The sequence below is a fragment of the Gracilinanus agilis genome, chromosome 2 (genome assembly GCF_016433145.1).
Source record: "Gracilinanus agilis isolate LMUSP501 chromosome 2, AgileGrace, whole genome shotgun sequence".
NCBI lineage: Eukaryota > Metazoa > Chordata > Mammalia > Didelphimorphia > Didelphidae > Gracilinanus > Gracilinanus agilis.
In genome coordinates this window covers 405,365,474-405,373,431 of record NC_058131.1, presented here as the reverse complement: position 1 = coordinate 405,373,431, position 7,958 = coordinate 405,365,474, and positions in this window count along the sequence as shown.

The window sequence follows — 7,958 nt, the reverse complement described above, 5'->3', positions numbered from 1 at the left end:
CTTCCTTCCTTCCTTCCTTCCTTCCTTCCTTCCTTCCTTCCTTCTTTCCTTCTCTTAAGTCAATACTGTGTGTTGGTTCCAAGGCAGAAGAGCAGTAAGAGCTAGACAAGGGGGATTAAGTGATTTGCCCAGGATCACACAGCTAGGAAGTGTTGGAGGTCACATTTGAAACCAGGATCTCTTGACTCCAGGTCTGGCTAAAACTCTTTTTCATAGAGTACACATCTTTGTTTTCCATTTTCACCTTCAAAACAATTCTAAGGGATGATACAGGATTCTTTATATCATTGACTCCATTTTGCAGATGGGAAAATTGGGGCCCTAAGAGGTGAAGTTACTTAGCTCCTGTTACCTGATGGTTGGAAAGTTAGACTTGAAACCTAGTTCTCTTGACTCCCAGCCCAGAGCCCTTTTTTCCTACACAGTTTACAATTGTGTATGTGCACCTGTAGAAACCCAGCTCCCTCTGCTCTATCAGACAGAATTTGGCACCTGGCATATTATCAGTTTCTGTGACCCAGAGGACAATTCAGTACCAAAGACCCAACTGGAGGAAGCAGGAAGGCCAAAGGTACTGATGACAGTCTGGAAAATTCTTCCTTATTTCTAACCTATCATCTGCACTTCCTCTTGCTTAGTCCATAGTGAAGATGGAATGAATAGCAGCCATTGGGCAGCTTAGCCATAAAATGTTTGTTTTTTTCTCTTAAATTTTATTTTATTTTATTTTTGACATGTCTTTTTTATTTTTAATATTTTTCCATGTTTCCATGATTCATTTTCTTTCCCTCCCTTCTTCCCTCCTACCTCCCAGAGCCAACCAGCAATTCCACTGGGTTGTACAAATGTCGTCACTTGATACCTATTTCCAAATTATTCATTTTTGTTAGGAGCGATTTTTTTAAGGCCTAAACCCCAAATCGCATACCCATATATACATGTGATAAGTAATGTCATATGCTTTGCTTTTGCATTTCTACTCCCATAGTTCTTTCTCTCCAGGTGGTTAGCATTCTTTCCCATAAGTCCTTCAGAAGTATCCTGGCTTGTTGTATTGCTGCTAGTAGCAAAGTCCATTAAATTGGATAGTTCCACAATGTTTCACCTTCATTTCCAATTTTTTGCCACCACAAAGAGTACATTAGCCATATAATGTTGCTTGACTCCAGGAGGCTAGGTGTTTTGGGGTAAAGTTATTGTGTTTTCTAGTCTAATTTCCCACTTAAAGAATGCCATGAAAGAATGTGGTAAAATAAGCAGGACAGTCAAAAAGGAAAGAAGACTTTCCTTGTCCTGATGATGGAACAAGGATTTTTCCCCCTACCCCTATTCACTCCCCTTTTCACCTCAGCCTCCTCTCCTTTACTACAACAGCAGGCTTGGCAGAAGGCCCAGGAGGGAGGGCATTGAGAGGCACTATATAAACCCCTGAGATTTATCAGCTGCTGTGCCTGAATACTCCCATTTTGCAGTGGCCTCTGGGGGCATTTGCTGATGTAATCAGCCCAGAGAGAAAGAGCTATTCCAGGTGGGGGTGTAAATCACCCTTCATGAAGCCGAAAAGGAGACATGTGGCCCCAGATAAGGAAGAAGACTGACAGTGGCCTCAGTGTCCTTCCACCCCTCATTAGCCACTAGTTTCTAAGCTTTAATGCACTTTAAATAGAGTTTGTGCTTCATTTTATCTGTCTGCACTGCCAGCATTAAAAAGAGACCCAATAAAGTAAACATCTATATTTCTCTCCTTTCACTGGGGCTGGGGGGGGGATTATGGGTATAGAATGTAGCATATGCTGTTTCAAAAATTGTGTTAAGCCTAAGAACAAAACTAAACTAAAGTACTTTCAAGGCAAGGAGAGAGAGAGAGAGAGAGAGAGAGAGGTATTTAGAAATGAAAGATATAAAAATGACCCCCAAAAAGGTCATAAAGAAAAAAAGACAGTTGGCTTCCCACCTTTTTTTTTTTTTTGGCGCATTTCTCTTTGTTTACTCTAACCTTGCGTCTTCCTTCACTGAGACTTGGGGAAAGTTTCACCCAGGATGCCAACTCCTCTTTCATGTTGCTAGAAATGGATGAAAAAATTAAAACATTAAAAAGGAAAAATGCTTGAGAAGTGTAGGACAAGGACCAAGACTTCAGAAAGATAGGGATTGACTATGACTTAACTCCAGACTTTTTGCCCTTCCTCACAAGTAAATCTAGGGGATGGGAGAGTTGAGTGGAAAAGAACTTTTGTTCAGTATGTCCCTTAAGTTCCAGCATCTGTGCTATTGATATATATGTGTATGTATATATATATATATATAGGCAAAAATGTGGGTCTATCTAGCTTAATGCTACACCATAACCTAATGAAGATAAGGCTGGTCTCTCTGAATCAGAGAACGGTCCAGGAATATGTGCCTGGTGTGGGCCCTTAGAATGAGTGAGAGTATCTTTAGGGCTCTAGCAGGCATGAGATTTAGTATGAAGTAAGCAGTGGGGGCAGCTGGGTGGCTCAGTGGATTGAGAGCCAGGCCCAGAGACGGGAGGTCCTGGGTTCAAATCTGGCCTCAGACACTTCCCAGCTGTGTGACCCTGGGCAAGTCACTTGACCCCCATTGCCTAGTCCTTACCACCCTTCTGCCTTAGCACCAATACACAGTATTGGTGCTAAGATAGAAGGTAAGGGTTTAAAAAAAAAAAAAGTGAGCAGTGCCATGGGCTGAAAGGGAAAGCTCAGACAAACACTCCATCTAGCTAAGTTTAATAATTGCAACACCATCCCTTGCTAGATATCCTTTGTGACATTGCCAGCAGTTATTCCCACCCATTAAGGAAGGAGCCACATCTTTTGGATGCCTGGCAGATAATGTGTCATCCCTTTTATAGAAAGATGATGCTCTTGACCTATCATTATTAGAGAGGATAAGTTTGCACTTGGGTCCCTTTTGTAACCAATACATATATTTATGAGATGATGGAGGTTTAGGGATAAGTTTGTGGCAATTCAATATTGTTCACTATGCAAAGCTAACTAACCCGATGAGGAGAATTAGTACATTTTTTCAATTGATTTAACTGAGATGTGGGGAAACTTTGTAGCTCAATGTGGCTGCAAGCTTCAAAGTCAAAGGGCTATTCCTGTAGGGGGAAAAATGTGGACCTCCAGCTATCTCATTAGCAATACTGTTACTCGTGCTTATTTCTAAAGGGATATTGCCCTTTCCTTACCTCCTTGATATCAACATCTAGAATTCATTGGGAAGTATACTTGCTGTGAGAGGGGTAAATTAAGTGCCTAAAACCAAATGCCAGACTTTCCAATTCTACACCCTTGAAATGATTTCGTTTTCTCATTTTCTTATCAAACTACACTAATTCTGTCCCCAGGACCCCAAGAAATGGAGGCAGTTGGAATGGAATGAAAGGAGAGACCCCTTTATTTGAAGGTTGAGACACTCAGGAATCCTGGCTCTAACACTAGTCATGTAACTTTAGGTATATCCACAGAACCTCTCTTTCATTATAAAATGGGGGGGAGGGGTAGCTAGGTGGCTCAATGGGTAGAGAGCCAGGCCTAGAGATGGGAGGTCCTAGTTTCAAAATATGGTCTCAGATACTTTCTAGCTGTGCAACCTGGGTAAGTCATTTAACCTCAATTGCCTAGTCCTTACGGCTCTGCTGTAACATCCAATACTTAGTACTCATTCTAAGACATAAGGTAAGGTTTTAAAAATAATATGAAATAAAATGAGGGGAGTAATGAGCAATATGATATGGGCGGGGGGGGGGGGGGGGGAGCACTGGATTGGGAGTTAGGAGACTTTGGTTCCAGTTCCTGAACTGCCTCTTGGACAAATGATTATCTTTGACTTGTTCATTTCTAAGATTACAATAATATTTGTGATAGAGGAAAGGCTATGAAAATGTTATTATTGAGGGAGCTCCTTATTTATTTGGTTGAGATGTTTCTATGAAAATAATAGTAGCAGGGCAGCTAAGTGGCTCAGTGGATTGAGAGCCAGGCTGACTTGCCCAAAGTACCTGGCTGGTAAATTGCAGAAATGAAATTCAAACCCAGAGCTTTCCTGACTCCAAGTTCACAACTCTAGTTTAATAAATTAGCTTTCCTTTTTCAAGTCTCTTTAACTCAAAGGAAGCTGTCACTCAGTTCTCTGAGCCTTTACAGAGATATAGGTTCTATGTGGCAAGAAATGTAGATTAGATTTATGGGAAAATTTTGAGCTTGAGACGAGTTGGACTAGAATAGATTATTAAAGAGGTGGTGGTAGTCATTAAATAAATGGAAATTACTGGTAGAAATATAGACAACGATCTTTTTAGAAGGATCTGTCCAGCAGGTAAAGTTGTGTATAGAGATAGAAAAAAAGGAATAGACTAGTAGAATAGAATAGTTCTTTCCATTCCAGTGATTTACATTAGAGAAGTGTCTTTCAGCGCCTTTTCTTCTGACTACATAGAAATAATGTAGGGAGGGTAGAATAAATGCTCCATTGTTCTTTGTATTGAAGAGAAACTATGATGACAATATTCCAAAATAAACTAGGTAATCTCATTTAAATGATGCTAATAGGATGTGGTATGTGTTCATAATAAAGACACTTATTGTTAGCTTTGCCATGTTTGAGTTTACTTTGTAACTTGGGGGAACTGATCATCAGTAATACTGTCTTAGAACCACAAAGACACTTCCATTTATTTATTTGTTTGTTTAAAACCCTTACCTTCCATCTTAGAATCAATACTGTGTATTGGTTCCAAGGCAGAAGAGTGGTAAAGACTAGACAATAGGGATATTAAGTGACTTGCCCAGGGTCACACAGCTAGGAAGTGTCTGAGGCTAGATTTGAACCCAGGACCTCCCATCTCTAGGCCTGGCTCTTAATCCACTGAGCCACCCAAAATGCCCCCTACACAGATACTTTTAAATGGGCATAGCTGATGTCATGTCATTTCTCTTGATTTTCCTTACCTTGACTTTTAAGTAAATTTAATAGAAAGAAGGCAGTCAGCTAAAGCATTTAATATTTACAGCACCATCCCTTATTAGATGTCCTTTCTCTCTGTCTCTCTGTCTCTCTGTATGTATGTGTTCAAGTATTTAAAAGGATTAGGTTTCCTTTAGTTACATCTCAGCTGGCATTGGTTGGAGGCAGTATGACACAATAGAAAGAATGGTGGTTCTAAAGTCAGAGGACTTAGGTTCAAATCTCCCTTCTGATGATTCCTTCCTGACATGACCTTGAGCAAGTCACATAATTTCCTTAGAATTAATTTTTTTTTCAAAATGAGATGTCCTATGATCAAATGTAATCGACTTTGCTACTAAAAGCAATGCAATGATCCAGGACAGTTCTGGAGAACACTATCCACATCCAGAGAAAGAACTGTGGGAGTAGAAATGCAGAAGAAAAACATATGATTTATCACTTGTTTGTATGGGTATAGGATTTGGGGTTTTGGTTTTAAAAGATTACTCTATTACAAAAATTAATAATATGGAAATAGTTATTGAGTAATAATACTTCTATAACCCAGTGGAATTCCTTGTCAGCTCTGAGAGGGGGGAGGGAAGAGAGAGGAGGGGGAGAACATGAATCATGTAACCATGAAAAACATTTTTTAAATTAAATTTTTAAAAAATGAGATGTCCTAAATGACCTTTGAGATCCCTTCCACTTGAGGGGCTCTTCCCCTCCTCCCTAACCAACAGAGAATGCTAGGCTGAGGGGAGGAAGAAGCAGTTCTCCCTATCTTTATTCCTTTACTCTTGACTTCAAACTAGCAAATCCTAGTCTAAGTTAGGGTAGTATTTGGCAACAGAGAAGCTTTGGTTTTTTTCCTTCTCCAGCAGCACCCCCAGCCTCTACTCAGCTGTGGTGTAGCACATTTTATTAATCATTTATCAATTCTTGGTACAATGTGGACCTGAAGGGCTATTGGACCTCAGAGCCCATCTGAAACTTTCTCCCATTCCTACAGACTGATTTCCTTTAAGACAGTATCTCCCCAAAGACTCCTCACACACACCCCTGCCATTGCCCGAAACGGGGCCAGCTACCTAATCCCCAGGAGTAACAATCACATCTGGAAAACCTACTTAGTACTAAAATAGCATGAACCATAGGAATGTATACTAGTTCATAATGGCATAGTTCAGGTGGAACTCACTTTATTCAATAAGATACTCCCACAAAATTACATGTAAATCAAATCATATTTGATATATACCGAGGAAAAGCTATTATTTAAAATTTTGCAAAGAGAACCACCTACATTTATGAATCCAAATTCTCATTTAATAGGTTGACTTAAAAAAAATACCATTGGAAGCAGCTAGGTAGCAAAACGGATAGAACACAAGAAGACCTGAGTTCAAATCTGACCTTTTGATACTTCCCAGCTATGTGACCCTGGCGAAGTCCCTTGACTCCAATTACCTAGCCCTTGCTGCTCTTCTGTCTTAGAACTGATACTAAGGCAGAAGGTAAGGGTTTATTAAAAACCAAAAACATGCCACACTTGTATTGGTGCTACCTTCCTAGGGAAGATTTCCAACATTTTTGCCTCAAGGTAGCTCTTTTATCTGAGGAGGGTTCCAGGAGAGCATCTACTGAGCCATTAGGCGGGAATTGTTACATAAAATGCCTCTACTTGACGTTTAAAAGGACCAACTTAAGTATATGGTATTCTTTGGCCCCTAAAGATCTTTGCCACAGTACTGAGGGGGCACACAAACACGAGGGTGCCAGAGCAAGTGGGCAAGAGTTCTCAAAGAGGGATTCGGAGGGGCAGCTGATGCAAGTTGTACCCTCTCCCTTTTTTAGTAGCTAGGGTACAGTGTTAAGTAGAGGCTAGCTAACTTAGGGTAGCATAGAGTGCCCTCTGCTGTAAGAAGCCCTTGTCACACTCCCTTTCTGAAAATACAGTATGTGCTGTGGAGCTGCAGCCAGCATGCTACTCATCGTTCAACTCCTTTTAAAAATTTCCCCCTTTTCCATAGAAATGTAAAACTGAGTGGAATTGGGAGTCGGTTAAGGGGGGGGGTAGGGAGATTTGGGGGAGAGGGAAACAACATCAAATATGTAACTATGGGAAAATATTCAGAATAAAAATTTAAAAAAAAAAGTACAAACTGAGCTTTCTAGTCAAGATAGAATGTCAGTATCCTCAACAAACACCTCCAAAAAAAAAAAAAAGAGGAAAAACTAATAAAAATTTAAAAATTATCATCCAAAGATAGGAAACTTAGAATTAATGGAGGTGTCATGTCTCATTTTTCCTTTCCGACTCAGCCTCCAGTTTCCAAAGGAATATTTCTCCAAATGACTTTGCATATATTTTCCATTTACTTATTATATCCCACTCCTCAGAGACTAGGTTTCTTAAGGAAAGGGACATTCATTTTCATCTGTAGCTTTAATGTCCAGCACACAGTAGGAACTTAATAAATGCTAGTCAAATTGGATGGAATTTCCAGTTCTGAGTAACTAGTGCTTCTTTCACATTCCCATCAGTCAAAGTTATAGTCACAAAGTTTGATGGAATTTCAAGGTCTTTTCTAGTCACATAATTCAGGGCTTTATTGAGATCACCCAAATGGCAAGGGATAGAAAATACAACCAGAAAATGTTTTGTCTCATTTCTCTCTAAAATCAATCAGCAACAAAAGTCATTGTAAATACAGTAGTGGAGATAGTGGTGCTACCTGGTTAAGATTAAAATAAATGAAGGCCATATTAATCAGTAACATCAGAAGAGTTGGCTTACATATCTGCAACTACTTTTTTGTATATTGTTGAATTGTTTTCAGGGATGTTTTTTCTCTTTGGTTTTGTTTTGGTGGAACTTTTTGGTCCTTATTTCTTGTGCGGAGGCAGCTGACTGTGGATTGAGTGCCAGGCCTAGTGATGGGAAGTCCCTCCAGGGTCCAAATCTTCAGATACTTCCTAGC